We start from the raw sequence: 16569 nt of genomic DNA on the forward strand, positions 1-16569 counted from the left end.
AGTTTTTCTCATTCCCCCTTCTTTATCAGGTAAACCATAAAGGGGAGATTCTCCAAGAGCAGAGGAGCCAGCAAAAGGCTGTGCACCATTCCAAGTCTCATGTAGCTGCTCATGGTGGTGTTTAGGCCTTGGGCTGATCTTCTGCACCGAGGGAAAACTCATCCAAGATAACTGATGTGAGAGCACCTGTCAAGGTTTCTTTCCCCACTTTGAACTTAGAGTACAAAAGTGGGGACCTGCATGAACACTTCTAAGCTTAATTACTAGCTTAGATCTGGTAATGCTGCCACCAGCCGGAATTTAGTGTCTGGCACACTTTCTGTTCCCCCAAAACCTTCCCTGGGGAACACAGATCCAGACCGCTTAGATCTTAAAACAAGGAGAAATTAACCATCCCTGCTCCTTTCCCCCCAAACTTTCCCCTCCCTGGGTTGCCTTGAGAGACTTCACACAGATCCAAACTCCTTGGATCTTAAAACAAGGAGGAATTAACCATCCCCCTTCCTTTCCCCCCACCAATCCCTGGTGAGTTCAGACAATCCCTTGGATCTTAAAACAAGGAAAAAATCAATCAGGTTCTTAAAAAGAAAGCTTTTAATTAAAGAAAGAAAAGGTAAAAATTATCTCTGTAAAATCAGGATGGAAAATGCTTTACAGGGTACTCAGATTCATATAGACCCAGAGGAAACCCCCCAAGCCTTAGGTTCAAAGTTACAGCAAACAGAGGTGAAAATCCTTCCAGCAAAAAGAAACATTTACAAGTTGAGAAAACAAACATAAGACTAATCCGCCTTGCCTGGCTATTACTTACAATTTTGACACATGAAAGACTCATTCAGAAAGATTTGGAGAGCCTGGATGTACATCTGGTCCCTCTGAGTCCCAAGAGCGAACAACGAACAAAACAAAAAGCACAAACAAAGACTTCCCTCCACCAAGATTTGAAAGTATCTTGTCCCCCTATTGGTCCTCTGGTCGAGGTGTCAGCCAGGTTTACTGAGCTTCTTAACCCTTTACAGGAAAAGGAGACATTAACCCTTAACCATCTGTTTATGACAGCACCAGAGAGAATGGAAGATGGAAGGGGAAATTAAACACATAGGGACCTCAGTGTATGGCACAGATCTCTACTCTGGGCCAAGGCAGTTTTCCAAAGCAGGGGGAGGAGGGGGCAGGATATAGGTGCATCTAGGCATGGCACACAAAGTCTACGTGGCACATGCCTGTGTTGGAGGGAGGATATGAGCTGCATCCGTTTCCCTCCCCTACTCAGCAGCATCTGGTGATTTCTGCTGTCTTGGAGGTTGGTTTCTGATTTGATCTTGAGGGTTCCATCAATCAGATCCTTCGTTGTTTCCAAGTACAAAGTTGAGGAGAAGAGCTGTGCTTGCAGCCTCAGGATCGGGCCCCTACAGCCGTGTTGTCATAATCCCATTTGAGACATTACAACCATTTGCAATTGCAACCCGTTGAGATGTTAGAAATAGAGGATTTGCAATTATAGACAAGGGGTAAATAGTCTTAAAATTCCTAGTTTATCCAAGTTACAGCAATAAAAAGGTAAGAAAAGATCATTAAAATGCAAAAGGATGAGTGATCCCAGATCATGTGAGAATAAATTCCCTGGCATGCCCCAGATTAAGTTAATCAGTAACAAGGATTTGTAGAAGACACAAAACGTCCAGATTTGTGTGGCTACATTTTAATAGAGAGATGAAATCAATGATGTGAACAGTGTCCTTATCTGGGAGCCCCTTCGGAAAGGGAGAGCTTTGAAAATACTGTGGTGTGAGTTGTTAGGGAAAGCACTGATCTAGAGCTCTGTGGGAATGTTATTAATATCCTGGGATTATCTGGCCCTGTAGATAGGGTAAAATATGGCAATTGGAGGTGCAATAGCTGTTATGGTATGCAATTGTTTGACGTTACTATAGGACATTGTTATTAGAGGGAGCTCTATCAGCAGGTTGCTTATGATGTGCAAGGAGAAGTCCTGATGTGGCGGCTCTTTGGTAAAGAAAGAATATTATGAAATATTGTGTCCTAGCTGAGTTTTCTTTTTCCTCCAGAAATCTCATTGCATCTCTAGACAGCCTGCTGCTTGTAGACTTAGCTCATGCTCTCGAGGGCAGTAAATGCTAAACAGACCAACTGGTGATGCAGCCCTCTTCTCCCTGGAGTCCCTCCAGAGGAAATTTTCTATGAATGACTTTAGCAGAACTGCTTGAAGAGCCATGAAATACACAGCAATGAGATCACAAGGACTCTATTTAATAGTATTCCTTTTTTTTGATCCCACGAGTAATGTCATGTCAATAATTCACCATTGCAGCTCCCCTTCCATTTCCTAGCAGCACTGAAGAACCCCAGACAATTTACCAGCACAAGCCTCTGAAAACATGTCTGCACTTCCAGGGTCTGATCCAGAGTCCATTGTCTTTGAAGTCAATGGGCTTTGGATCAGGCTTAAGATCATAGCATCTTGTGGATGAAGCTGTTCCTTTGCACACCTCTCAGTTAAAGAACAACAGCAAGGAAAATTATAATACAAGGGATGGATTGTGGAAGGGCACACTCAAGAAAGTTTGTTATTATAATACATTAATTTTTATGTATTTATAAATATGCCCATTCCCACATCCTGGTTGTGTGTGCAGAATTTAAATAATAGACAGAGAAAATGGAACCAACGTCCAAAGTAAAGACACTTCCAAAACCTACTCAATCTTCCTTCTAGACACAAACAACCCGGGAGGAAAGGTGAGTTTGACAGCATGATCTGAAAGTCAGTAGGATGGAGCTCTGTTGGACTAACAAGGGAAGTGAATTCCAGAATCCAAACATTGAAAAAAACTTATCTAGAGGATTGTTGTTTGAGCATCTCAGCTGACCTCAGATAGAAGAACTATCTGAGTTACTCAGGACCTAAACCCCGAAGGCCTGATCCCAAACTCATTGAAGTAAATTGGAGTCTTTCCATTGACTTCAGTGGGCATTGGATTAGACCTGCAGGAAGAAGACATGAGCTTTGTAACGTGAGCTTTGTAAATGTCTGCCCCTCAGGTGGTGCAAACCTGTTTAGATGTGATAGGTACTTCACCTCCAAATTTGAACCAAGCCATACTGGAGATTTGGAAATGCTAGGCTAACTGTTCCTTTTACACAGTTCTCCTTATTCCACTTCTGAATGGGAAGCTGCAAGACACGGTGAGAAAGGTGGTTCTCGTGGTCTTTCCAGACTGGCTAGAAGCAAAACTCATAAGAAAACTTGTTCCTCATCATCCTTCCAGTTGACTGGCAGAGCTGGGGAGTGGGAAAGAAGTCTGGATGAGCATCTGCCCTTTTGGGTATTTATCCAAACTGACTGTTTTGAGTTTCACCCATCACCGCTTGCCACTCCCACGAATGGAATGATCATTAAGCATTTCACTGCCCTAAGCAACCACCCATGGCAGCGGTTCTCAGACACAAGCATCTTGTGGCTCACTTCTTAGGACAAAGTCATCTCATGGTATTCTCCCTTCTCAGCCTCCCAGTCCCACTCTGCCCCCATCTGTGCTGCAACTGGAGTGCTTGGTTACATGGGAAAAGGGGACAGGATTAAGGAGACAAGATGAAACTGAAATTGCTTCAATGTGAGGGGTGGAATTACTGCATCATATCCATCCGATTTTGCATCTGTGCTGTTAAATATCTTTCCTAGGGTGACAGGAGCTATACATTTATTAATATCAAATTCCTTGCTTCCTCCAATGGTCTGATTTCAGTCTTTGCTGACTGGTTCCTCCTTCCTGTGTATTTCCTGCCCTTCTGATTTTAGTGTCATCAACCAACCGTGGCTGAATTAGCACCAAAGCAATAAGTGATAAAGAACGATGTGAAGCTGTCAGGCAGGCTACAGAGAGGGGCTTGGGTTTTCTGATTAAAAAATGAACATCTGGGAATGTTCAGAGAATCCAGGGTCAAGAAGCAAACCTTTCTGCTTGATAGATGCACCAATGGGAAAGAACCAGCTCCAGAGAGTATATAGTACCTTCATTTTGGGGTTCTTGAAACAACCACCGAGGGCCTGATACAGTTACGTGTGGCTGCATTGTTCCATATAATTTCCGTTATTACCCCCTTGTTTGCAATAGCCACTGCATGCTCAATGCCCGTGTTTTTAACTACATGAGGGTAAGTGTTTATTGTGCAAGAAGTTGCCTCCATAGGTATTAGATGGAGCAGGGGGAGAAGATTCAAAGAGAAACTTACTAATAAAATTAGTGGGAAGTGTGTGAGCAAATGTCTCATGTCTATGGGATCTCTTGGAAGCAACATCCAACTGGCTGCCATGATGCACTCAAACCTGGGAAGTTGCTGAGCAGTTTTTCAGTCTTTCGTGGAATGTCCAGACACTGTTTCCAGTTCTAAGACGTTTGCTTGCTTCTAGTCCTGAAGTTAAACTGTTCTGGGGACATTCTTTCACACTCAGGAGACACGTTCAGACTCTGGGATGGCTCACAGGTACTGGGTCAAATTCTTTGCTAGTGTCACTCCATTGACTTCAGTCCATAGATAATCTAGTTCTTTCTCCCCTGCACAGGATTCTGGTTCTGACTGTACTTTGTTCGGACATATTCCCAAGAGCCCATGTGCATGGGATGGTCTTGCAGGTAAATGCCTGGCATTCTGCTACCAACTCTGGGATGCATTTGTGAAAATCCCCTCACGAGCAGGACAGAGGTCCTGATTCCAAGATCTTCCAGGGGAATTCCTCTGTGTTCTAGACACAATTCTCAGTTGCAAGATTTCTCAGGAACACCCCTCGCAACAGGTACAAATAATTGATTCTAATGCTGGGATGCCTCAGACACATCAGGATCATACCAAACGGCCCTAAATATACAAGAAAACATCAGGTTTTCTAGCGTATTACTCTTTTGTGTTACAGATACTTCCAATAGTATTTTTCTCTCAAATAAAAAACAGTTGCCCTTTGGGTAAAATACCTTGTGACATGGATTGTCCTCTAGCCAGAGAACTATGTTCTCTTGCTGTTGGTATGTTCATAATCTCCCCTTGCCTCCCTTACTGATATCTTTATCATATTCCTGCTGAAACATGTTAAAAAAAAAAAAAGCAGTGAAAGCTCTAACGCCTCATATTCCTCTCAGATTTCCAGAGCACTGAGGCCTTCAGAATATGTTTCCAATATCCTCTCGTCTCTCTCTGTTAGTGTTTTACTCAACTCCATGCTGTGGAGGTCCTGACCTCTGCAATCTCCAAGGGAGCGGAGTTGGGGGTGGGGTCAGGCACTATCAGAAAGCTGCAGGCCACAGCCTCTGTAATAGGCCCTGTTTCCTCAGTTCCTCTAATACATTTAACCTAGTAGAGGCTATTGCCAGCCAGAGATTAGATTACCGATGTTGGCATGTTTGGCCTAACAAATGGCAAATGGATAGCGTGCCAGGCAACGGCTAATCACTGTTGACACAGATCTATAGTGAGGCCCTTTAGAAGAGGGGATAGTTCATTTCTGCTTTGGAGTTTTTCCTTGATAACTGAAAGGAGAGTTGAGAAGTCGAGAAAGCCACTGGTATACCTGTCTCTTTCCATCTGAGGACTCTCCAACCTACATGTCATTTTTTAAAGGTCTCAGCGGCCCTCTCTGAGGACAATCTAAATGTCCCTGCCTCCTTCGGGCAATGGGAGACAAGATTTTGAACCTTTCTCTTAGAAAACCTGTTCCATTAGAAAACAACAACCCTCACCCAGTCAAAAATCAGTAACTTGGGACCTATTGGTGGAAAAGGAAGTGAGAGAGTAAAGACTGCAGGTCTTCCGCAAAATGTTTCTCTGAATGCCTTATCCTGGGCATGGCTTTAAATACATTTTTATGTCTATTTCTTCAGTTATAAGAATTAAAAAGCAGGAGATAATAGCTCAGCCTCTCCAGGCTCTTTGCCTGAGACATGCAAACCTGCCTACAGGTCAAATTCCAATTCTCAGCCTTTGGTTCCACTACCAGGGGTCTCAGACCCAGGGCTCTATCCTGCTTCTGCATGCTGCTGAGCGCTCTCCCCCTACAGAGGTCAATGAAAAGAGAGGTAATTCAGTACCATCCAGTCTAGTCCCAGCTTTGTGCTATTCTGATTTGGGGGAAATGTGCTGTTACCTTTGCTTGGGCTGTCACTGCAACAGTGGAGATGCCCAAAATATTAATTCTGTCTTCATTTATTTTGGCATCTATTTTGATCTTACAATAATTTTAGTAATATTCATAATCCTTTACGAACATTACTTAACTAAGGATGGTTCACAGCACAAACGTTGCATCCATTTTAGTCATTCATTCCTGTGGGGATTCCATTTAATTCAATGCTGTGGCACCAGGGATGAATTTTGGCCATATGTGACTGGCCCAATGACACACAATGAGTCAGTGTGGAACCCAGAAATTGTGGTTCCCAGCCTTTTTGTACTAACTGCTTGGCCGCATTCCCTCTAACTCGAACAGGATCTCCGCATCTTTGGGACAGAAGGGCAGGATGGGCCTAATGCACCATAATCAAGAAACTCCCTTGGAAATGAAATATATTCTTTTTCTTGGGGGGAGCCTTATTTGTGAACCACAGTTATCTGCCTTCTTCTTCTTTGTCCTCCCTGTAAGTCTCTAAGTTATAATGACAATTCATTCCTCCTTCTAAAGAGGGCTGGACATGTCTCTTTATCAGTGCCTTTCTGAACATCAGATGAGGGACCCTCTCCACTCTTATGAGTTCCTGAGAGCACCAGTAAAAGGGCTTCACTTACCAATGTAATCAGCACTTATCCTGAATGCAGCCTTGAGAGGAAGAGTGGTTTACTGGTTACAGTACAGGAGTGAGGTGATCTGGGTTAAATCCCAAAGTCTGCCACTGACTTGAGTGGCCTCAGCCAAGTCACTTCACTTGACTGTATGCTCAATTTCTCTAGCTGTAAAATGGGGGTGATAAAACTCCCCTGTCTTACAGGTAATTTTATAGATATTTGGAAATATTAGAAGGCTCAGTTAAAGTTAGTCAAGCAATCTGAGTTGGGTGAGGAGATGTTAGTGAGGGTTGAAGGTTTGTGTGATAGTGGGGAATGGTTTGAATCCCTTAGTTATTAATTTCCAGAATCTTTAAAAAATGTTTAAAGGTTTTGGAAACTGTATAGATTTTCTTGCAAAGAAATGTAATTGCTTGGAGTAGGGGAGGTGTCTGCTGTACTCTGCTGAAACATACTTTCCATCTGAAATCTTTTTCATTCATTTTTTTGTTTGTGAATTTCCCTGCCTTTTAATGGGTGCCAAATGTTTGAAAAGGTTTGGCACATAGAGTCTGCAGGAGGTGGGCTCTGGTCCAATATCTCCTCATCACATCTTAAAGTTTTACAGTGCTGCCTGTCACTGTAGTATCTGAACACCTTCCATGTGAAATCAGTCGAAATAGTGACATCCCTAGCACTAGCAGGGATCCCTGCAGGCTTTGGTAAGTCCACAGGAGGTTTCATGTGTCTGTGTGAGAGGGAGAATTATGACTGGATGGGGCATGGGGGTAGTGAATGGTAGCGAGGAGTGGAGAGGGAGATTAAGCAGTCTTGCTCTTCTTCCATGGCTTCCTGTTCATTTGCAGTCCCCCTTCCACACATCCCGGTCCCTGCCATCCGCCTGCATGCTATTGCCCTGGGCCTCTGTACATCCCAGTCCGTGCCTCCAGGTGCCCTGTCACTGTTTCCCTTACCATGCCTTCCATGATTCCCAGTATACTGCAAATATTCCAGGTTCCTCCTGCTATGCCTTCCCATCCCTGTCCCCTAGCATTCATTCCTCTGCAGTCCCCTAGCTGGATGGAACATATGTGTCCATCTCATGTGTGAATTCCAGGATGGAGTTAAGATGGCATTGGTTCTGGTGTCCCACCTGGACTGGTTGAGTGTAGAGCAGCAGCACTCACTGAGGGCATGTCTACACTGCCCCATAGTTCGGATTAAGGGAGTGTGAACAGAAGAGTACAACAAAGCGTTGTGCTGTACGCCCCATGTGGATGCTGCAGTTGTGAACTCAAAAGTCCCTCAGTCACACTAATGAGGTCCTCTTCAATGCAGCCTACCTCTCATCTTTAATTTCTGGTTAATATTGTGGAGAAGGTTGCAGCAAGGCAACTCTTAGAGTACCTAGCTGCTTCAGATCTACTTGACTCCTTTTGGACCAGGATATTGCACAGACTACACTCATTGCTTTAGTAGGAGTTCTCTGCATTGCGGTGGACGGTGTTCAGGTGCTCATATTGACAGCGTTAGATCTATCAACTGCCTTAGGTACTACCGACTTTCCTGTGGATTGTGGGCAGAAGTGGATGATGCTTCTTTTGAGTGACTCTGTTGTTTCCTCGATGCACAATCCCAGAGGGGAGTCTTGGACAATTGCTCATCCTGGAAGTTGGGTCCATTTTGTCACCCCTCCAGTTCAGTGTGCGTACCTGGCCATTGAGAGGGTAAGCACAGCATTTGCGGTGTCCCAATGATACTCAGTTCGCTATTTCTAGCTCATCTGGTGCTATCAAACGCCTTTCTTAGTGGCTGGCTGAAATCAGGGCATGGGTGAAGGCTCTCTGTCTGAGGTTTACTTTGGCTAGTATTGAAATGATGATAGTACTGGTATATTGGGGGATGTAACAGGAAAATAGGGCAAGGAATATCATTGACTTTAATTGAGATTGAGTACCCACCATGTGGTTCTAGAGTTCACAGTTTGTGGGTATTTTGTATCCCCAGCTGTTCTTAAGTTGACCTAAATGGACCAAGACATGAGTACCTGAGAGATATCTCATGAGAGATTCCCATGATATGCTGCCACAGCTGTGATCAGTGGGTCATTGATGTCAGATCCCCCTTGATAAAATAAAGGGGGATCCTGGCAGGGTTCTGTCTATAAAAGCTGTAGGGCTCTAGAATATGTTCACACCGCTGGTCCAAAATAGCCTGGATTTGCCAACTTTCAGGGCAGACAGCAGAGTCTTTGAGACAATTTAAGGCAGACTGAAGTTACTGGTTGTTGTATCGAGGTTCTCAAGACCTGCTGCTTTGGAGAAGGGTTATGCTGATTAAAATTTGTAATTGGTTTCGAACCTTTAAATAATGGGCAGGGTGGTCAGAGCTGCAGCATGGGTGCTTTTGACTGGTCTAACTGAAAAGAAAAGAAAAATAAATAAAAAATATTGTAGCAATGACTGGGATGGAATTTTCTGATTTTGAGTTTTGCCAGGAGACTGCATTCAGATGCAGAGCTTACTACTCTGCCCCAGGTGTTTGTCACCTCAGGACTGATTATGGCAGTGCACTGTCTGTGGGACTACACTGTAAATCCATCTGGAAACTGGAGATGGGGCAGAATCAGTGCTTAATTTGTAATGAAAGAGGTGCCAGGGATCACGCAATTATTTAACTTTTGTAACTGATGTGCCAGGCCCAGAGGCGGCAGGGCTGGGAACTGCCAGGCCCAGAGGTGGCGGGACTCAGCCCTGGCAAACCCTGGTACAAATTAAGCTTTGGGCAGAATGTGGTGGCTCACTCAACAAGTGAAGTTTCACACTGAGAACACATGAGGCCACTGAACCAGGGATCTAAACTGGCTGCTTATTGGCTTCCGAGGAGTTTAAGGTGTTGGTTTTGCCCTACAAAGCCCTAAGTGGCTTGAAGACTGCCTACTTGAAAGACCACATCTCCCCCATGACACATGCCACTGCTGTGGGCAGCAGTGACACGCTGACTGCAGCCAAGTGGTTTAAAGGTGATGGGGTAGCTGGTTGGAGGTCTCCATGAAGAGCCCTCAACTTTGGGCTTGCTCTCCTGCTTGGTCTGATCTAACTTAAATCTGTTGAACTTCAAGAGACATCACAGAGTCTATATGTCTTCCCAGATTTTGAGGAGAGAGGGGTGCATTAAGAACAGATCTATAATGATTAGGTGGGGACTTAGGTCTTGACTTTCTTTTGTCATTTGGTTATTTTCTGGCTTAGGGGTATATTGTACTCTATTCCATGTCTGAGCTTTTGGGTATACATATATTAGATTGTAGGCTCTTTGGGGCAAGGACCATCTTTGTGTTCTGTTTTGGACAGCACCTAGCACAATGGGGTCCTGGTCCAGAACTAAGGCTCTTAGGAGCTACAATAATACAAATTGTTATTGATTGTTAATGTTATTTTTATTAATAATAATAACAACAACATTCTGACCCTCTCATGGAAACCGCTGGGTCCTTCCACCACTTACAGCCTATACCAAGGATAAGTCTCCATTTTCAAGAGAAACCTGAAATCAAATCTTCCTACAGCTTGGTGAATTTTTTTTTTGCCAAAATCTTTTATAGTGGAAAAATGCCAACTCCGGTTGACCAAAATATACCACAAATTCGTGTCAAATTAACTTGATGGGTTTGGTTTAAAAAAAAATCCAAAAATGTTGAGACATTTCATTTCAATATTTTTAAAATGAAACATTTTGATTTTTCAATTCAAGACAAGTTTATTTTTGCTCAATTTTGTTTTTTAAAAAGGTGAGAAACCGCTCAAATATGAAACAAAATTCTATTTTCATTCAACCTGAAATTGTTGTTATTATTATTTTATTATTTACTATTTTGATTTGCCATAAAATTTTTTAAACATCCCTTTTGGGTCAACTCAAAACAAAATTTTATTTCAAATTTTTGGTTTGGTGAAGAAATTGAAAAATCAGTTATTCACGCAACATTTCTGACTATATTCTCATCCCCATACTCTGTGCCCTAGGGATGGCCAGACTTTTACAGTTAAAGTGCAGCTCATGGAGACCCTCATGTCCTACCAGCAGGGAATGGGGAGCGTCTGCCCTGTGGTGGGACTAGGGGCTTCTGTCCAGTGGGGATGGGGTCTAGGGGCGTCAGCCTGCAGAAGGCGTCTTTCAGGGCTTGGGGCTTCAGCAAGAGTGAGGCTGAAGCTCTTTAGCCCTACCACCCTGCTGCAGGGGCAGAAGCTCCAATGCACCCGGCTCTGAGATTTCTGAAGATTATCATAGGTGGCTCGGAGGGTCAGTAAGTTTGGCCAGCCCTGTTCTACGCTATACTTAATACATAATAACCAAACTCTGCTCTTAGTCGTACAGATGTCAATCTGGTACCGTCCCATTGACATCAGTGGAGGTGCTCCAGATTTACAGCTGTGACTCTGAGGAGAGAATCCCAGCTCACCACAACTAAAATACAATGGTGGAAGGTTACCTTTTGCAAGCACTTAACTGTGTATATGCTTGTTCAGATTTAGATTCTTTTGTTTGGCTGTATACGCCACTCAGTTTGCATATTGCATGTTTCTATATGATACGTGTATGGTACATGGGGCCATGTTCCTTGGTTAATTTAAAATGCAAACAGCCCAAATAAACAAAAGGAAGGAAAATTGAAATTAAAATTTTGCCTGGGGATATGTTTAGCTGCTTCTGTTTTCTTCACAAATTAAGAGGAAAACAAGCTGGAAGTATTGTGGGGTGGGGGTGGGGAGATGTGTGTGTGTGTGTGGAGTTGGGAAGAGAGAGATTGTTCACCTTGGCACATAGCTAATAAAAGTCTCACCAACCCTCATCTCAGATGCTGAAAGCTGCTCCTTGGTCATGCGTGCAAAGCCTCCGAGATGGGAAGCAGAGGAGGACCTAGGGGAGAGTAGGAAGGGAGGAGAGTGTTGAATGGGGGTTGGGGGCTGGGTGGGGGGACAATGGAAATGAACAGTTATAGGGCAAAGCGAGAAAAGATGGGCCTAGTTTAATTAGGAGAGAGCGAGAGAGAGCTCAACCAACATACACCACCCACCCCCCAGGAAAAAAAAAAAAACTTCATCACACCGATTTTTTCACGGTCTGGCAGTCAAGTGATAAAATTATCAGATGAGGGTCCCATTCTCCTCTCCCGCAATCACTTTCGCCAAGTGCACCATGTCTGAAATAATGAAGCAGATTTGATTAAATTTTTGCTGGCTGAAGCAGCCACGCTAATTTGAAGATGGGCTTATTAGTTTAATGACCGATCCGAATAATCAGAATTCATTAGCATTAGTGCCACTATTGTCAGCTCAACATTAGCCCAGGGCTCCAGTACGCAAAGATGCATAGTTATATCTGATATAGAGAGGCACTGTATTTGTACACACTAGAGAAAGAGAAGCAGAGAGATATAGAAGAAACATTATACATATCATTTATATTTTATATCCTTATTGTGATCACTTTTTAAATATTTCTCTTCCATTAGAGATCCATTACAAGAAAAAAATTAATGAGGTTATGAGAGAGAAACAGAAAGAGAGAGTTAGAAAAAGAGCATCACAGTCTGAGTCCGGCTTTGATAATCTAACCTCGCTAAACTAATTGGCGAAAGTTTGGGGCCAATGTTGCAAATAGAGGCAGTGTCGTTTCTCCTCTTATGCAAGTCTTTGCCATTGACTTTTATGGATGTTACTGTCTCCTGAGATGGGATAATAGTGGTCAGGCCTAGGAGTGGAGGAAAGATGTTGTCAGGGGACAGAGGTTTGAAGGTTGCTAATTTGTCCTCACAAGCTACAGTTGGGAAAGGGGTGTCCATCAGCCAAAGAAAGACTCTCAGAAAGACTTCGGGTTTCATCTCATCTCACTTCTCAGGAGTCAGTGGAGCCAGTGTAAACTTGGTGTAAATGAGAAGAGATTCAGGCCCTTAAGCTGTGATTGAAGGTGCTGGATGGTGGTGGCAGCTCAGCTGTCAGCTCAAACTACTGCTCAGTTTAATGTAATACAGCTATATTAAAGCAATGTTAAGGTTGCACAAAGGACCAGAAATACAAAATTGGAGGTTCCAACTACAACATTACCTCAGCTGGGTTGGACATTGTGTCTGTTTTGTGAGAAACATTTCATCACATAAACAATAATTTATTAAGTGCCACATTTAACAGGAAAAAACAGAACAGACAATGGTATATAAAGAAATTGAAATGCACAGCAGAATTAGTACTGCAATTGGTACTTTAATGCTGGCATTTCCTTATTTTTTTTTTAATTGTACACCTTTAACATTAGATTATCATAGTTTTTGCATGTAATATCCTTGGGGATTTTTGCGGGGGAATTTTTAAATACATGTTAAATAATATACAAGCTTTGGGCATAATCTAATCTCTTGGCTAGATAGTGTGAAATACATTCCATTGATTTTCCTAGTGTTTTTCCATACATCACTTGTTCTAAAACTTGTGAGAGAACTGGATCTACTATTCTATATTTTCTTTCTTGTGAAGCTTAGTCAGGTTTCTATTTCTTTAAAACACCAGCCACTGAGAACTTGGCATTATAGTTGCGGGTAGGTAACGGAGTCTATCTTTTGCATTCTACTGACAGCTGGAGAGGGAAGACTCACACAAGATCCAAAAACTGATATGAGTAGAAGAGGAGCTCTCAGGAATTTGGGTTTTCATCCATTTGAGTGCTAATGAAACTTGTGTATTCCAAAGACCTAATGTTTCTTACTCAGTTTCTGCATAAGAGCTTCCAAGAAGTAATCTCTCTAAGGACTAAGTGGATCTTCAAGGGGAAAGCTGTAAGCTCTGAACAAACTGTACAAAAAGTACAGAGCTAGCAGCAGTTAAAATATTATACAGTAGGGTCTGGGTCTGGTGAAACAGTCTTGTTAAATGCTTGATGATAACATGGTCTTTTAAATGTAATGACAAGAACAAGGTGCCTTGCAATGGGGTGGAATAAACAGGACATTCAGTGAATGGACAGTGCATGTGTCTTAAACTGCATCCAACAAACTCTTCACTGTGTTCCCAAGGCTGCTAGCTAGAAAACTATTCTAGGTACTAGTCATGATAAGCCAAATTCCTTCCGCATGTGTAACTTCACTTGAATCAATGTATTGGAGAATCAAAGCTCCCACTTCGATTTCGCTAATAAAGTCTTAATTTTTGTTTAAAGACACCAACACAATCCTAAGGAGCTAGAGGTCCACACGGCCATTCCTAGCAGCTTCCAGACTGCCTTTTCTATCTGATTTCAGCATGTGTCTCAGACAAACTAGTTTGCCCTTGTATTTGATGACATGCACTGCTAGCCAGTTGGACTGTAGCGGGCATCTACATAAATGGGCTCCAGTTTAGCCCTTGTGGATACACTCTGAGAAGTAACTATTAACCCACTTGCTGCTGGATCATAAATATTTTACTGTGGGGAGAAAAAAATCTAACAAGTGACGTGTAAATGAGCAGGCCAAACATCCCATTTTGCTTCAGATTTTCTGCATCTCAGTTCTGCTGCCACAAGGGACTTTTGAAATGAAATAGGCTTTGGAACATCTGCCTGTAAGATACAGTGGTGGAGATGAAGTTGTGTTGTTTCAGTGCTCTTTAGACTTTCTGAAACCTTTCCCTTCATTTAAAGGTTGTTTGCTTAGTGTAATCACAGCATTCACTGTGATGAGGGAACCGGATGGATTATTCTGCTGGTACTAGAATAAGCCACCTTTCTCCACCAGGGGACAAATTTTCAAAAGACGTCAGCGTCCACTTAGCTATTGAAAAAAACATTCAGATTTTCAGTTATGCTCTTCATCTTGGGTGCTGACCTCTGGAATATCTGACTCTTTGCTAGGGGCTTTGGTCCAGATCTATGAAAGGACTTAGGTGTTGTGATGCTGAGCATCATAAAGCTTAACTTTTAGGCACCTAAGAAAATCACAGGAACAACACAAAGACTGAGTGAGGCACCTAAGCCCCTCTACAATGAAGGGGAGAGAGAGGCACCTGGGGCTTGGTCTGTGCTTAGAAGTTAGGTCAGCATAGCTATGGTGACCTAAATTCTAGTGTAGACGTTGCTAGGTCAATAGAATAATTCTTCTTGGAGAGGTGATGGAAAAACCCTTCTGTCATTGTAGGAAAAATCTACACTCTGGCACAAAAGCGGCACAGCTGTAATCTACAGAGCCAGCACACTGGGTGAGGGGAGGGCTCCCTAAGCTAGCCAATGAGAGATGTTGACCAGAGTGGTCTGCCCCTTGGTAGAGATAGGCGCCTAAATCCAAGTTCTAAGGAGGAACCTAGCTCCGCTTGCAATCCATGAAGCAGGGGAAGATAGACAGCTGCATATCTAAGTCGCCTGCAGGGCCCAAAACAAAACAGCTATTTGGGGGGTGCGGGAAGCAGGAGAAAAACTCCCTTATAACCTTTAGCCTAGTATACTCATCGAGGAGGTGTGAGATCACAGTTCAGGTCTCCCCTCCTCATCAGGGAGGGGGAGAAGGGATTTGAACAGGGATCTGCCAACGCTCAGGTGAATGCCCTAGCCAGTAGGTTATGGGCCATTCTGAGTCAGAACTCCCTGAGTCTCAGCGATTCAAATTATTCTACTTGAATTCAACAATTCAATATTAATATGTCCAGGTGAAAGAGTTAGAACAAATCTATAGCTCAGTGGTTAGAGCACTCTCCTGAAAGATGGCCAATCTCTGTTCCAATCCCTTTGCTCTCAGGAGGAGAGAAACCACTAGGCTAAAGCTTATAAGGGAGGTCTTTCTCCTCCTCCTGTCCCCCATCCTCCTGGCTTTTTTGTGTGACCTCACCTGAGGGGCCCAAGTGGCCTCTGAAGCACCCATACTGGATCAGGCCTCTGAACACTACTTAGGTGACTGAACACCTATCTTTCCCAGGTTCTGATTTGCTCTGGGATTCAGGTGGGAGGTAGGTGTCCAGACACTATTGTGAGTCAGCAGTGCATGTGCTCATGCAGGAGATGGGCATCCTACTATCTAAATAAGGCTGAAGCACAGAGGCCCAGAAAAAAATGCTTAGGTACTGAATGAGTTTAGGTGCTCACAGAGTTAGGTGGCAGCTGAGCAGGAGATTTGTAGATCACAAAGGAGCCAAAAATGGGACTTAGGCGCCTAAAATTGGGATTTAGATGCCTAAAATTGGGATTTAGGCACCTAAATATCTTTGTGGATTTCACTCTTTTTCATGAGGTGGCTGGCCCTTTAGTAGAAGTCAGGGCCCAGTCTATCCATCAGGGACTTTGTTAAGGATAATGAGTCCATCTTGGGCCAGCTGTAAGTAATGAAGTGCCTAGGTGGCTGGTTGGCAGCTGAATGACTAATGAGCACCTGGGCTTGATAAAAGGCTACTAGGGCTGAGTTAGAAGAAGGTCTCCTAGAGAGAAGGTTTCCCAGGAATTCAAGGAGGATGATTGCCGCCACTACTACCTGTTAACCTCTCCAAGCAGATGGGTGTGAGTGAAAAGGGGCTAGTTGGGGAAAAGATGATTGAGGGCTACAGCTGCCCTGAAGCAGATGTCAGCTCGAGGGGGAAAGCTGTGAGCTCCTGCTCTGAAGAGTGTGTGTTTGTTTTGCATGATAACCCAGTTCCAGAGGACTGGGAACTCCTGAACATGGTGGAAAAAATGCTTGTTGGCATTAGCCTCAGGGTCAGAAAACTGGTTGGACTGGAGGGACTTTTTGTACCCTATAAAAAGAGTTGCAAGATGAAACCCCACAAAGGGGTGTCTTGTACTTAG

This window comes from Chelonoidis abingdonii, chromosome 22 (assembly GCF_003597395.2).
Source record: "Chelonoidis abingdonii isolate Lonesome George chromosome 22, CheloAbing_2.0, whole genome shotgun sequence".
In the NCBI taxonomy this organism is placed as follows: domain Eukaryota; kingdom Metazoa; phylum Chordata; order Testudines; family Testudinidae; genus Chelonoidis; species Chelonoidis abingdonii.